Here is a 14,932-nt window from a genome sequence, read left to right as displayed (position 1 = left end):
AAAGAATTTTTTCTCCTGTGTTAGACATCTAAGTTGAGAGAAAGAGTAGTTTGTACCAGGCTGATGGTTGAGTTATTGTTGCTTTGTGTTGGCAGTTCTAAAAGAAAAGAAAACGAGTTTTCCAGAGAATTTTTTCAGTTGACACTTGGAAGCAGAGTTAGACTACGTTTTCTGCATTTTCTACATTTTCCTTAGAGGTCTCATGGAGGTTGGATCATAAAGTGAAGCTCGAATTGTTTCAGATTACGCTAGAATTGCCAACACCCTGGGTCTAGCCAGCATGGTCAGAAGAGGCCAGGTTCCAGAACCACCGAGGATGTGTGTTAGAAATTGTTTTCTTTTTTTGTTTTGACTTTTTACCTTTTTGTGTTCTGAAACTAGCATACACAGAAAAAGAATTCATAACGTATGTATGCATACATAGTGTGCTATGATAATGAATATCTGAGTACTCCCTACTCAAGTTTGAGAGAGAAATGTTATCAGACTTCATTAAAGGCTCCATGGTAAATTTTTTGTTTTTTAGGTTTTATTTCATCTCCCGATCATATTAAACTCATATTGATATCTGATCTTCATGAGGGAGCTTCCTGTTTGGAATATTTTTTATAGTAATTTCAAATGTTTCAATAAAGTGATGTTAAGTGTACCACAAAGTGATTGCTTGTTAAAGCTGCTCATTTTCTGTCTTGTATTTGAAAAAGCTTGTGATGAAAACAGTTCTTTGCTAAGGCCAGACCAAACCCCCAAAGTACTGTGCGTTTCTTTTTTCTTTACTGTAGATTCTTTTTTTTTTTTTTTTCTTCTATATATTATTATTTCTCCCTAGCTTGATTCTAGCCTAAAGAAACCCTGGATACTTTCTCACTTCAGCTTCTTGGGAGGAGAGCCTGTGTTTTATGCAGTTCTGTGTACTGAGCTTTTTGTTACAATACCTGGAAGACCAAAATGAGCAAGCAGTAAAGGAGGGCATATACTCAGAGGTCTGCCACTGGGTGGCACTAAGCACCAAAATGCTCACTGGAAAACTGTTCCCTCAGTTACATTTCAATTGTAGTACAAGTCTGTCACTACTTGGGAATTCCTAGTTGGCTGATAGCAAGTTCAGAGAGTTGTTTTTTTTTATAAAGCAAAAAGTTCTTTCAACAAGCTTTATTTACAGTGGAGGGTGGGTTGAATGGGAGCTTCTCGTTAGGATGAGAAATAATTAAGATTTGATTAGAATATGAATCCCAGCAGTATCCAAAAAATATGAATTATGATCAGATTTTTCATTTTCACATGCATTTTAATATGCATATGTAACTAGAGAATAGTTATCCATAAACTTATGGGATACCTCTATTAAATTGCACTTCTGAAAATTTATTAGGCAACTTTTAAATGATGTAGTTAATTTTAACTGGTAAAGTTTGTTGCAAAGTAACATCTTTAATTTTTAATTTTATTTTTATTATATTTTTAAAATATTCACTTATTTTGAGAGAGAGCACATGCCCATGAGTGGGGTAGAGGCAGAGAGAGAGACTCCCAAGCAGGCTCCACACTGCCACTGCAGAGCCCCATGTGGGGCTCAAACCCATGGACCTCGAGATCACAACTTGAGCTGAAATCAAGAGTTGGACGCTCAACCAACTAAGCCACCCAGGCACCCCTAAAAGTTTTTTTTTAATTTTATTTATTTATTTTGAGAGAGAGTGAGAGAGAGCAGGGGAGGGGCAGAGAGAGAGGGACGGAGAGAGGATCCCAAGTAGGCTTCCACTGACAGTGCAGAGCCCAGTGCAGGGCTCGATCTCACCGATTGTGAGATCATGACCTGAGCCCAAATCACGAGTTGGATGCTTAACTGACTGAGCCACCCAGGCACCTCCCTAGAAGTTTTTTTTTGAAAAAGCATCTTTAAATTAGTAGCAACATTAGAAATAGCTGCACATAATGGTTTATTTTGGGTTTTCTTAATGTCTCTAAGAAAAAAAGGATTCTTTTTAGTTTTAATTTATTGTACTAATCACTTCCCAGATACAATATTAAAACTTCATTGGAAGCAGTACAATTTAGAGACCTATGAGCTAATGACTTTCATTTGGTGATGGTGTGTTGCAGAATAATATTGTAATGAAAAGCACAAATTTCTTTTCTGTTGCAGATATTGTACAGAACATGAAGAACTCATTATAATAAGTAGGTTTCAAACGTTTTTTTTGAGAGAGGGAGTACATGCATATGAAGGGAGTTGGGGAGGGGCAGAGGGAGAGGGTGAGAGAATCTTAAGCATGTATCACACTCAGCACAGAGCCCCTACGCAGGTGGGGCCTGGATCTCAGGACCATGAGATCATGACCTGAGCTGAAATCAAGAGTCTGTCATTTAACCAACTGGGCCACCCAGGCACCCCAGTTTCAAATTTTGACTATAAGAAATTACAGCCAAATCCACAATAAGAAATTTATTTTTGCTTATGCCCTGATACATAAACAACACATATCCTATAGTAAAGTTTGATGAAATAGTATTCACCTATACTGCCTATAATACTCAGGTATATGAAATTTCTTTTTATTAAAAAAAAAAAGTTCACCTAAGTCTGCTAAATTATTTTACTACCCACAATTTTTACTCCCCTCAATATTGAAAAATTGCTTTTGCATGTACCAAAACAAAGATTGACTTTAAAATGCTGCCAGTGGGGCTAAAATTAACAACTCAGGAAACAACAGATGTTGGCAAGGATGTGGACAAAGGGGAACCCTCTTGCACTGTTGGTGGGAATGCAAACTGGTACAGCCACTCTGGAAAACAGTGTGGAGGTTCCTCAAAATTAAAAATAGAATTACCCTAGGGGTGCCTGGGTGGCTGTCGGTTAAGTGTCCAATTTCAGCTCGGGTCATGATCTCACGGTTCACGGGTTCAAGCCCCACATCAGGCTCTGTGCTGACAGCTCAGAGTCTGGAGCCTGCTTCGGATTCTGTGTTTCCCTCTCTTTCTGTCCCTTCCCCGCTCGCACTGCCCGCCTCTCTCTCTCTCTCTCTCTCTCTCTCTCTCCTTCTCCCTCTCTCTCTCTCTCTCTCAAAAATAAATAAACATTTAAGAAAAAAAAATAGAATTACCCTACGACCCAACAATAGCACTATTAGGAATTTATCCAGAGGATACAGGAGTGCTGATTCATAGGGGCACAGGTACCCCAATGTTTATAGCAGTGCTAGTAACAGCCAAATTATGGAAAGAGACCAACTGTCCGTTGATTGATGAATGGATAAAGAAGATGTGGTGTGTACCCCCCCCACACACGCTGGAATACTATTAAGCAATGAAAAAAGAATGAAATCCTACCATTTGCAGCAACATGGATAGAACTGGAGGGTATTACGCTAAGTGAAATAAGTCAGTCAGAGAAAGACTGATACATGTTTTCATTCACATATGGAATTTGAGAAACTTAACAGAACACCATGGGGGAAGGGAAGGAGAAAAAAATAGTTACAGAGAGGGAGGCAAAAACATAAGAGACTCTTAAATACAGAAAACAACCTGAAGGTTGATGGGGAGTGGAAGGCAAGGGAAAATGGGAGATGGGCATTGAGGAGGGCGCTTATTGGGTTGAGCACTGGGTGTTGTATGTAAGTGATAAATTACGGGAATCTACTCCTGAATCAAAGAGCCCCCTGTATACACTGTAGTTAGCTAACTTGACAATAAATTATATTAAAGAGGCACCGGCATGGTTCAGTCAGTTAAGTGTCCGACTTCAGCTCAGGTCATGATCTCACAGTTCAAGGGGCTCAAGCCCCGCGTCGGGCTCTGTGCTATCAGCAGAGCCTGGAGCCTGCTTCAGTTTCTGTGTCTCCCTCTCTCTCTGCCCCTCCCCTGCTTGTGCTCTGTCTCTCTCTGTCTCTCAAAAATAGGTAAATGTTAAAAAAAAAATTAAAAAATAAAGTGAATTATGTTAAAAAATAAAAAAAAAATTAAAAATTTTGTTTAAAATAAAATGCTGCTACTGGAATGTAACATAAAATCTTTAATTTTTAAAGTTCCCAAGGATTCTAGCTTCTGTTTTCTGCTATACTTGAAACAAGTATGGCTTTGCATGCGGACACAGATTTTACCAGCCCTACCAAAAATATTTTCTAACGAAACAAATAAATTCAACTTCTCTCCAAGCCTAAACATTTACCATTTGTCAAAAGGTCAACACTCTTAAAATATAACCATAAATAAGAGAGGAAGCGTGCCTTTGCATCACCATAATATGTGTCACAACGTTTCAGCATTAAAACCACATGCTTTTCTTGACAATTTTTCTTGGAACTTGTATGTACTTTTTTTTTTTTTTTTTTTTTTTAAGAATTGAATACTTATCAGGGTTACCTTTTTGTTTCTGTACCACCGAAAAGAATTAAGGGTGGGGAAAGGCTGGAATGACTACTAGTAGCCTACTACTAGTGAGTACAGAGAGAGAGGAAGTGACATTTGACACTTAACATTAAGGAGAAAAACCAGCTGGGGTTTGAGAAAGCATATTTCATAATGATCCCCAAGTCACTGGAAAAGGTCAAATCATATTGGGTACCTTTTACTGAGACAGTTGGGAAAATGCAAAATATTTTAGGAACATTTATATCCATGATGACTGAAGTAAAATTTTTGGCATATATTTCCAGGGGAACTAAGTTTAAGCACAGAGATAAGGAACTTTTATTTTTGTGGCGTATGACTTGCTGGGTAGGGCTGGATAGACCTTTACCTTGGTTGTGATTTAGTTTGATTAAACAAATGTTTATGTGAGAGAGCTTCTTCTAGGCTTGAAATATATACAAATAAGGTAGTTCCTTTCCTTAAGGAACATACAATTTTACATTCAAAATATCCTAAATGTCAGTTTATTTTATCAGATCTCTGTTTTTCTAGATGATACCAGGTTTAGTTTTCTGATAAGTAAAGTTTTTACCAAGAAGTTCTTTATCAGGATGGGGAAGTTCTTCTATGTCAATTTTTTTTTTTTAACATTTTTTTTTTCAACGTTTATTTATTTTTGGGACAGAGAGAGACAGAGCATGAACAGGGGAGGGGCAGAGAGAGAGGGAGACACAGAATCGGAAACAGGCTCCAGGCTCTGAGCCATCAGCCCAGAGCCCGACGCGGGGCTCGAACTCACGGACCGCGAGATCGTGACCTGGCTGAAGTCGGACGCTTAACCGACTGCGCCACCCAGGCGCCCCTATGTCAATTTTTTTTTTAATTCAGTGGTATCATTTATATGAACAATATCATGAAAAGATGAGATCATTACTTTTTCAAGGCCTGCCCCCATGCCAGCACTGAAGTGTTTACAAAAAAAGCAGGAGACTTAATTCCAGCTATCATATATTAAGCATAATGGCTACAGTAGGAATTGGTGTTTCATAGATTCTAGCATTATCTCCACATTTCTGATAGGGGAGCTGAACATCGTACCAGCAGTGAAGAAATCCTACCTGAACTAGTGCCCGTGGGGCCTGCTGAATTCTAATTGCTGCAAATCAGCGAACTAGGAATTCACTTCCAGGAAACTTCTATATGTGAGAGCATGAGATAAGGTTAGCTAGCATGTGTGTGGCCAAGAAACTTATTTCTTATTACCAATAACAGAAGCCAAATTTAGCTCCTTTACATTTTTCTCCATTTATTGTACTTAAAAAGATATGTCCTTTAATTCATATGTCCTAACCTGATCATCCTCCCTGTAGTGAAACTGAATGAAGTGTGGTGATGCTTCCAGTGGAATTTGTGCACACCTGCTCTTTACTTTAAGGTCCACAGCTTTGATAGGCAGTGCACCAATAGCTAGAATTCGTGGTGCAACAACTTATATCCTTCCTAGTGAACCAAAGTCACTAAATTATTGAACTTCGATACCTAGTAGTCATTAAGGACCCCATCTTTGGAAGATGGCCTCTTTTACCATGCAACTTTAGACTTAACCTGCTCTCCCAAGAGCAGCAGTGGTAAGGACCCCACCTCCAAACTCTCTAGCAAGTACTACCTACCTGTGGAACTTGCTGAATGAACTTCCGCTGAGTATATGTAATTTTATCATCTCGTAGTCTAAGCTGTATTCAGTAGCCAGATCATCTCCTGGAACTTTATTTAGTATGCTCTCATGATAGTACTGAGAGCATATGAGTAAATACAAAGGGTCTGACCACCGTTTAAATTCCCTAAATAGTTTAAAACAAACTGATATGCTTTGGAACTGGCTGAGGAACAGGTCAGTAGCCTCTACTCTACTTCAGGAGAAAGTAAAAAACAAGTAGAGGAAAAAAATGTCTGAATGAGACTAGTGAAGATTTTTATTCTGCCATAAGATGGGTTGCAAATCAAAATTTAAAATATGAAATAATAGAGATGAATAGAAGCATAAAATCTCGGAGGCCTCCAAAGATCATCTAATAAAGTCTTTATGAAAAGAAGATAATAGCAGCTTTTAATTCTTAGATACTTTCTGCAAATGAGGAGAGCTGAGGAAATAAATTGTTAGCCTTGAAACAAAGCAGGAACTCTTACTATAGCCAAGGTGGTGAGGTGGAGACACATGTTCTTGTTAGTCATTGATGGATGTCCATCTGCACTCTCTTTGTCTAGTAGTATTATCTTGAACTCCCTGAGTACCTATCAAAGGCCTAATTGAGATAAGAGCTTTTTATGGAATTTGTCATTTTTGCAGTCTTAACTGAATAGTCTAAAATCCACCCCTGCATCAGGGCAGATCTTTAGAAAGCTGAGGATACGGACTAAATAAAATTGGTTCCCCCCCAAATTGTTTGACTCAGATGAACTTGGCATGATACCATCATCTTTTATTAAGAAATACCATAAGAAGCAGCCCTACTTTACTGTGTTTATCCTAATGTAGCCAACGCTTTAAAAGTGATTTGTCCTACTAGAAGGGTCCTAAGATAGAGATATTTACAACTTATTTTTATCTTGCTTTAGTATGTATGTTTGCACTAGAATTCTTTCACTTGCTCTCATCACTAGAGTAATCATCAAAATGGATTCTAAACAGTTAATCAAGTAGCAGATGCCTTCAGGAAAGCCAGACCCATCATTCATTCATTCATTCATTCATGCATTCATCAGTTTTTTTCTGAGCACTTTTCACATGTGTATTTGCCACCAGTGTGCCTTCTTGGTAGAGAGTCTCTTTAGTCTTTTGCTGTCATTACTAGAATAATCATCAAAATGAATTCTAAAAAGTTAACCAAGTTTTTTGTTTTTATCAGATATGCATAGTACAAACATTTTCTTCTAGCCTATGGCTTGTTTTTTTCCTGACATGCCTTTTGAAGAGAAGAAATTCTCAATATTGATGAAACCTAATTCTCTTTTTATGAATGTACTTTTGGTGTTATATATAAAAAAAAAAAAATTTGCCTTCCTAAGGTCACAAAGGTTTCCCCTTATATTTTCTTCTAGGAATTTTGTAGTTTTAATGTTTTAAATTAGGTCTAAGTGGTTCATTTTTAGTTGTCATTTGAATTTGGTACAAGGGATACATCAAAATTGTTTTTTATTTCATTTTTTTGCATATGGATGTTTAATTGTTCCAGCACCATTTGTTGAAGATTATCCTTTTTCTTCCATTTTCTTTAATTGAAGTGTAGTTAACACATAATGTTACATTAGTTTCAGGTGTACAACATGGTGATTTAACAACTCTATGTGTTACACTATACTCACCACAAGCATAGCTATCGTCTGTCATCATACAACGGTATTACAATACCATCGACTGTATTCCCTATGCTCTACTTTTCATCCCTGTGACTTTTTTTTTTTCCCGTAACTGGAAGCTGGTACCTGCCACTCCCCTTCATCCCTTTTTGCCCTCATCCTCTTCCCCTCTGGCAACCCCAGTTTGCTGTCTGTACTTGCGCTGTTTCTGCTTTGTTTTGGTTTTTAGATTTCACACATAAATGAAATCTTTTGGTATTTGCCTTTGTCTGACTTATTTCCCTTAGCATAATACCTCTAGGTCCATCCATATTGTCCTGCAGATGGCAAGATCTCATTCTTTTTTATGACTGAGTAATCCTACATTGTGTGTGTGTGTGTGTGTGTGTGTGTGTGTGTGTGTGTACGCGCACACATCCACCACATTTTCTTTATCCATTCTTCTATCAGTGGACGCTTAAGTTGCTTCTGTGTCTTGGGTATTGTAAATAATGCAGCAGTAAACATGGGGGTGCATATATCTTTTTGAATTCGTGTTTTTGTTTTGTTTAGGTAAATACCGGTAGTAGAATTACTGGGTTATGGGGTATTTCTATTTTTAATTTTTGAGGAACCTCTATACTGCTTTCCACAGTGGCTGCACTAATTTATATTCCCACCAGCGGTAACCTGGGGTTCCTTTTTCTCCACATCCTCATCAACAGATATTTTGGTGTTGAGTTGTATACTTTGTATATTTTGGATATTAACCTCTTACCAGATAAATCATTTGCAAATATCTTCTCCCACTCAGTAGGTTGCCTTTTTGTTTTGTTAATGATTTGTTTTACTCTGCAAAAGCTTTTTATTTTGGTGTAGTCCCAGTAGTTTATTTTTGCTTTTGTTTCCCTTGTCTGAGGAGACATATCTAGGAAAATGTCACTAAGGCCAATGTCAGAGATGACTGCCTCTGTTTGTTTCTAGGAGTTCTGTGGTTTCAGGTCTCACATTTAGATTTTTAATCCATTTTGAGTTTATTTTTCTGGATGGTATAAGAAGTAGTCCATATTCATTCTTTTGCATGTAGTTGACCATTTTCCCAACACCATTTGTTAAAGAGACCATCTTTTTCCCATTGTGTATATTCTTGCCTCCTTTGTTGTAGATTAATTGGCCATCTAAGTGTGGGGTTTATTTCTGGGCTTTCTATTTTTTTCCATTGATCCATGTGTCTATTTTTGTGCCAGTACCATACTGTTTTGATATTTATTGAGGGTTTTTATCATGAAAGTGTGTTGATTTTGTCAAATGCACAGTGTTAGCTGCATTGCATAAGTTTTGATATGTTTTGTTTTCATCATCTCAAAGTATCTTACAATTTCCCTGGTGATTTCTTTTTTGACTCATGGGTTATTCAGGCTGTGTTGTCTAATTTTGACATATTTGTGAATTTCTCAAATTTCCGTCTAATATTGATTTCTAACTTCATTGTGTTTGGAGAACTTTGTATGATTTTAGTACTTTTAAAGTTATTGAAGATTATTTAATGGCCTAACATCTGGTCTACCCTGGAGAATATGCACTTGAGAAGAATGTTTATTGTTGAATAGAATGTTTTATAGAGGTCTGTAAGGTGTAGCTGGTTTATAGTTTTGTTCAAGTCTTCCATGTCTTTGTTATCTTCTGACTAGTTCTTCTATCCATTAGAAAGAGTGGGGCACTGACGTCTCCAACTATTATTGTTGAATTGTGTGTTTCTCCCTTCACTTTTCTCTGTTTCTGGTTCGTATATTTTGGAACTCTGTATTTAGGTGCATATACTTTTATAGTGCCTGTATCTTCCTGATGGAAAACATTATAAAATGTCTTTGTCTTAATAAGAATTTTTATCTTTTTTTTTAAAATTTTTTTTTTTTCAACGTTTATTTATTTTTGGGAAAGAGAGAGACAGAGCATGAACGGGGGAGGGGCAGAGAGAGAGGGAGACACAGAATCAGAAACAGGCTCCAGGCTCTGAGCCATCAGCCCAGAGCCTGACGCGGGGCTCGAACTCACGGACCGCGAGATCGTGACCTGGCTGAAGTCGGACGCTTAACCGACTGCGCCACCCAGGCGCCCCAAGAATTTTTATCTTTAAGTTTTGTACTGTTTGCACGATATATCTTTTTCCTTTCATTTTCAACCTATATGTGTCCTTGAATTGTTTAAAGTTTGATTTTCTTATAGAAAGCACATAGATGGAACATGTTTTTTAATCCATTCTGTCATTCTCTGGTGTTTTATTGGAATATTCAGTCTGTTTACCTTTAGTGTAACTACTTATAAAATAGGATTTACCTCTGCCACTTAATTTGTTTCCTCTCACTCATGTCTTTTTTATTTTTTCAATTCCTGCCTTCTTTTGTGTTAAATGGGTATTTTCTAGCATACCTTATTAAGTTCCTTATTGTTTCTTCTATACATTTTTAAATTATTTTCATAGTGATTGTCCTGGTATTGCAGTTAACATTTTAAATTAAAACAATGTAGTTCAGATTAATACTAAGTCAGTTTAAATAGTATATAAAAAATTTGGTCCAATATACCTTTATTCCCTACCTTCTCTATCATGCTATTGTACTATTATTGTCATATAAATTGTATCTTTATATAAGTCCATTAAGACATTATTTTTCTTAGCAGCTGTCTTCTAAAGCAAATAGGAGAAGAAAAGAGTCACAAATAAAAATGTCTTTATACTGCTTTCATATTACCTACGTAGTTACATTTACTGATGCTGTTTATTTTGTGTAGATTCAAATTATTTTTTTTATTAAAAAAATTTTTTTTTAATATTTATTTATTTTTGAGAGAGAGACAGCATGTGAGCAGGGGAGGGACAGAGAGAGAGGGAGACACAGAATCCAAATCAGGCTCCAGGCTCTGAGCTGTCAGCACAGAGCCTGATGCGGGGCTCAAACTCACAAGCTGTGAGATCATGACCTGAGCCAAAGTCGGATACTTAACCGACTGAGCCACCCAGGTGCCCCTGTAGATTCAAATTATTGACTACTCTTCATTCATCTCAGCCTGAAGGAGTTTTTAAAATATTTCTTGTAGGTCTACTGACACAAATTCTCTGTTTTTGTTGATCTGGAAATATCTTAATTTCATCTTTTTTTTTGAAGGAAGAGTTTAAACTGGATATAGAATTCTAAACTCAGTTGTTTCCTCTTGTAGCCTTTTATTAATTCATCAGGTCGATTATATCAATTTGCAAATTAAGAGCACCTTCCTTTGTGATCTTTGTAATCACTTTTCTTCTCTCTTCTCCACCCCCACTCTGCCCTGTGCCCTCCACCTTCCTTATTTCATTGGCCAGACTTTCAGTACAATGCTGAATAGATGTGGCCTGAGTGAATATCTTTCCCTTGCTGCTGTTACTCAGAAGACATTTAGTGTTTCACCAGAAAATATGATGTTAGTTATTTTTTTTTGTAGACAACACTATCAATGTAGAAATGTTTTAAAGTATCTATTTAAAATGTGAACTCAAGTTCATTCTTGGGCAGGAAAGTAAATTGAGAGCCAAAGGAAAATAAAAGATGCTTTAAAGTCACTGAAGGTACCACATGATTAAATGGAAGTTCAAGAAAATTTAGGCACTCTCTTCCTAGTAGTCAAGCACTTACAATGCATCTCAAGATAGATATATTTTTTATATTTATACCCAAGCCAGGAGAGTAGAATTTTCCCTATATTTATTGCATCTTTTAAAATTTCTATTATCACTTTGCTTGTTTTAGTAAATAAAATTGTAACATCCCGGAAATTTCCCTCTAAATCATATTTTTATTCTGAATGAATTACTCACTCTGACATATTTCAGTACATTCTTTCAGCTTCCTAGTTAAAATAAATCACCTTTTTACATTTAGAATAAAATGTTGAAATAATCAACTAAACTTAAGGTTTTATCACAAAAATTAGAGAATATATTTAAAATTGACTACCATTTTGAATCAAATATCTTTTGCCCATCACTTGAAGGCAGATGTTCTCAGAAACACTGGGCAGCTACAATGAGGTAAGTGTATGGTGTTCATGGAATATTACCTGTCTTTCTGAAGTAATCTTGGTTTTGAGCTCACCTTTTCCCTGTTGTTCAAGTGTTACAAATTATTCTTCATGCAAAAAGAATACTATAATTCAGATAAAGACTTGAGTCTTTTATTTGAAATGCATTTCAGATAAAAAAAAATACTGTTGTTACAAGTGTCTCTTATTTTACATGACCATCTGGACTGCTGTCTGATACAATAATTGAGTTCTTTTCAAGGTCCTTTCCCATGAAGGAAAGTCAGCTCTGTTGAATTTTTACAATTCTTGCAGGTATATAGCTTAGAGATATACACAGGTCTGCTTCTTTGTAGTATCTTTACACTTAGTTCACGTATAGATGTTAAAGGGGTTTGAAGACTGTAGGAAATGTAAAACTGTGAATGGGTTACGTTTTATTACAAGTTTATTTATTTAATTATTTAATTTTTTAATTTTACTGTTTTAATTTACATCCAAATTAGTTAGCATATAGTGCAACAATGATTTTAGGAGTAGATTCCCTAATGCCCCCTACCCATTTAGCCCATCCCCCCTCCCACAACCTCTCCAGTAACCCTCTGGTTTTTCTCCATATTTAAGAGTCTCTTATGTTTTGTCCCCCTTCCTGTTTTTATATTATTTTTGCTTCCCTTCCCTTATGTTCATCTGTTTTGTCTCATATGAGTGAAGTCATATGATATTTGTCTTTCTCTGACTAATTTCACTTAGCATAATACCCTCCAGTTCCATCCACGTAGTTGCAAATGCCAAGATTTCATTCTTTTTGATTGCCAAGTAATACTCCATTGTATATATGTACCACATGTTCTTTATCCATTCATCCATTGATGGACATTATAGTGCTGCTATAAATATTGGGGTGCACGTGTCCCTTCGGAACAGCACACCTGTATCCGTTGGATAAATACCCAGTAGTGCAATTGCTGGGTCATAGGATAGTTCTATTTTTAATTTTTTGAGGAACCTCCATACTGTTTTCCAGAGTGGCTGCACCAGCTTGCATTCCCACCAGCAGGGCAAAAGAGATCCTCTTTCTCCGCATCCTAGCCAACATCTGTTGTTGCCTGAATTGTTAATGTTAGCCATTCTGACAGGTGTGAGGTGGTATCTCATTGTGGTTTTGATTTGTATTTTCCTGATGATGAGTGATGTTGAGCATTTTTTCATGTGTCGGTTGGCCAGCTGGATGTCTTCTGTGTAGAAGTGTCTTTTCATGCCTTTTGCCCATTTCTTCACTGGATTATTTGTTTTTTGGGTGTTGAGTTTGGTAAGTTCTTTATGGATTTTGGCTACTAACCCTTGATCTGATATGTCGTGCAAATATCTTCTCCTATTCTGCTGGTTGCCTTTTAGTTTTGCTGATTGTTTCCTTCACTGTGCAGAAGCTTTTTATTTTGATGAGGTCCCAGTAGTTCATTTTTGCCTTTGTTTCCCTTGCCTCCAGAGATGTGTTGAGTAAGAAGTTGCTGCGGCCAAGATCAAAGAGGTTTTGCCTGCTTTCTCCTTGAGGATTTTGGTGGCTTCCTGTCTTACATTTAGGTCTTTCATCCATTTTGAGTTTATTTTTGTGTACGGTTAAGAAAGTGGTCCAGGTTCATTCTTCTGCATATCGCTGTCCAGTTTTCCCTTCACCACTTGCTGAAGAGACTGTCTTTATTCCATTGGATATTCCTTCCTGCTTTGTCAAAGATTAGTTGGCCATAGGTTTGTGGGTCCATTTCTGGGTTCTCTATTCTGTTCCATTGATCTGAGTGTCTGTTCTTATGCCAGTACCATACTGTCTTGATGATTACAGCTTGAAGTCCGGGATTGTGATGCCTCCTGCTTTGGGTTTATTTTTCAAGATTGCTCTGGCTATTCAGAGTCTTAATCTGGTTCCATACAAATTTTAGGATTATTTGTTGTAGCTTTGTGAAGAATGCTGGTGTTATTTTGATAGGGTAATTATTTTTAACACCAGGTGGGTAGATTTATTTCAAATATTTGTTGAATGAATGAGTGAATTAATGTTGAAAATCTTTAAGTTTTTATCTCATCTTAATCTGTTTTATCTACCTAGAAAAAATTCTATATATAGAAACCTTGCTACCTCTCAGATTTAGTGTGCTCAGAGTCATTCCTTTCTTTGTCCTTATGAAAACAACCTGCACTTCTCAGCTTTCCCATTTTTGGTTAAGTGCATCCCCCAAGTTTCCTAGGTTCAAAAATTAGTTTATGAAGAAGAATAAAGGATAGCATTCTTTCATATCATTGCCATCGTTCTATTTTCTTTCATATCATTTCCATCATTCTATTATTCTGCCTTGTCATAGCAGCCCTGAGTCTTCAGTTTTTCCTTTCCAGATCAATCTCAGTATACCAAATTGTTCTAAAATACTGCCTTAGCCATGTCAACCCCTTATTCACTTGCCTTATGTAAACCCTTGACAGAGTAGACCCCTTATCTGTTTTTCTGAATGGTCTTTAAGGTACTACACAGTCTGTCCCCTTTTATTCTCTCTCTTCTCACCTCTGAGTCTCCTAGAGCAACAGTAAAAATCAATAGCAATGACAATAATCATAGCCAGCACTTATTTAATATGTGCCAGGTACTGTTTAAGCACTATTTAAGTGCTTGGTTGTCTAAGTTTGTACAGCTCGCATATGACAGAGTCAGAATTTGAAGCCTGGTAATCTCATTCCAAGAGTATAATTTTAACTCTGCTGCTCTTCCTTTCAGTGACATTCTTCTTTGTTTAGTAATGTCAACTCTGTGTTTTATTTTGTTTTGTTTTTAACAGGCTTCGCTAGATCCTGACTTCTGTTATTTTTCTTATATTTCATATGAGAAATTTACCCTAACTCTTTTCTACTGTTAGCTCAAATCTTCTCTCTTTATTAAAGTGTAATTCAAGTCCCATAAAATCTGCCATAGGTGTTTCAGCCTACACCTTTTTCCCCCTCTATGTTTCCACAAACTGTGTTACAATATTTTAGCACTTTTTTATTTGGCCCACAAGATTTTACAATCATGGTGTCTGAGTCTTGATGCTTTCTCAGTTTACTTCCTCTTCCCAGACATTTGTAAAATGTTAAGTGAGATTAATTGTTCTGTTTCTCCTCCTGAATCATTGGAAATCCCATGCTTCTCTGTGTAATC

The 14,932-nt window shown here is 36.7% G+C and overlaps 2 protein-coding genes across 9 annotated transcripts in view; one reads left to right on the top strand and one right to left on the bottom strand.

Annotated features, from left to right (window-relative positions):
• PFN2 (profilin 2) overlaps positions 1 to 14,932 on the bottom strand; it is a 103,290-nt gene that overhangs the window by 7,042 nt on the left and 81,316 nt on the right. For 2 of the 3 annotated variants that reach the window (XR_006718650.1, XR_006718651.1), the window contains 2 exons: positions 14,838 to 14,842; positions 11,880 to 12,107 (listed from right to left, as the gene is read on the bottom strand). The exons of the other annotated variant lie outside the window; for it this stretch is intronic. The gene's annotated coding sequence lies outside the window, so the exon portion shown is untranslated. Of the gene's footprint in view, positions 1 to 11,879; positions 12,108 to 14,837; positions 14,843 to 14,932 lie in introns of those variants that run through there. 3 annotated transcript variants of the gene reach the window in all.
• Positions 1 to 14,932, top strand: part of RNF13 (ring finger protein 13) — a 165,179-nt gene that overhangs the window by 78,186 nt on the left and 72,061 nt on the right. The window lies entirely within an intron of this gene.

Source organism: Leopardus geoffroyi, chromosome C2 (genome assembly GCF_018350155.1).
Source record: "Leopardus geoffroyi isolate Oge1 chromosome C2, O.geoffroyi_Oge1_pat1.0, whole genome shotgun sequence".
Classification (NCBI taxonomy): Eukaryota; Metazoa; Chordata; class Mammalia; order Carnivora; family Felidae; genus Leopardus; species Leopardus geoffroyi.
This window is presented reverse-complemented; position numbering and strand designations above follow the sequence as displayed.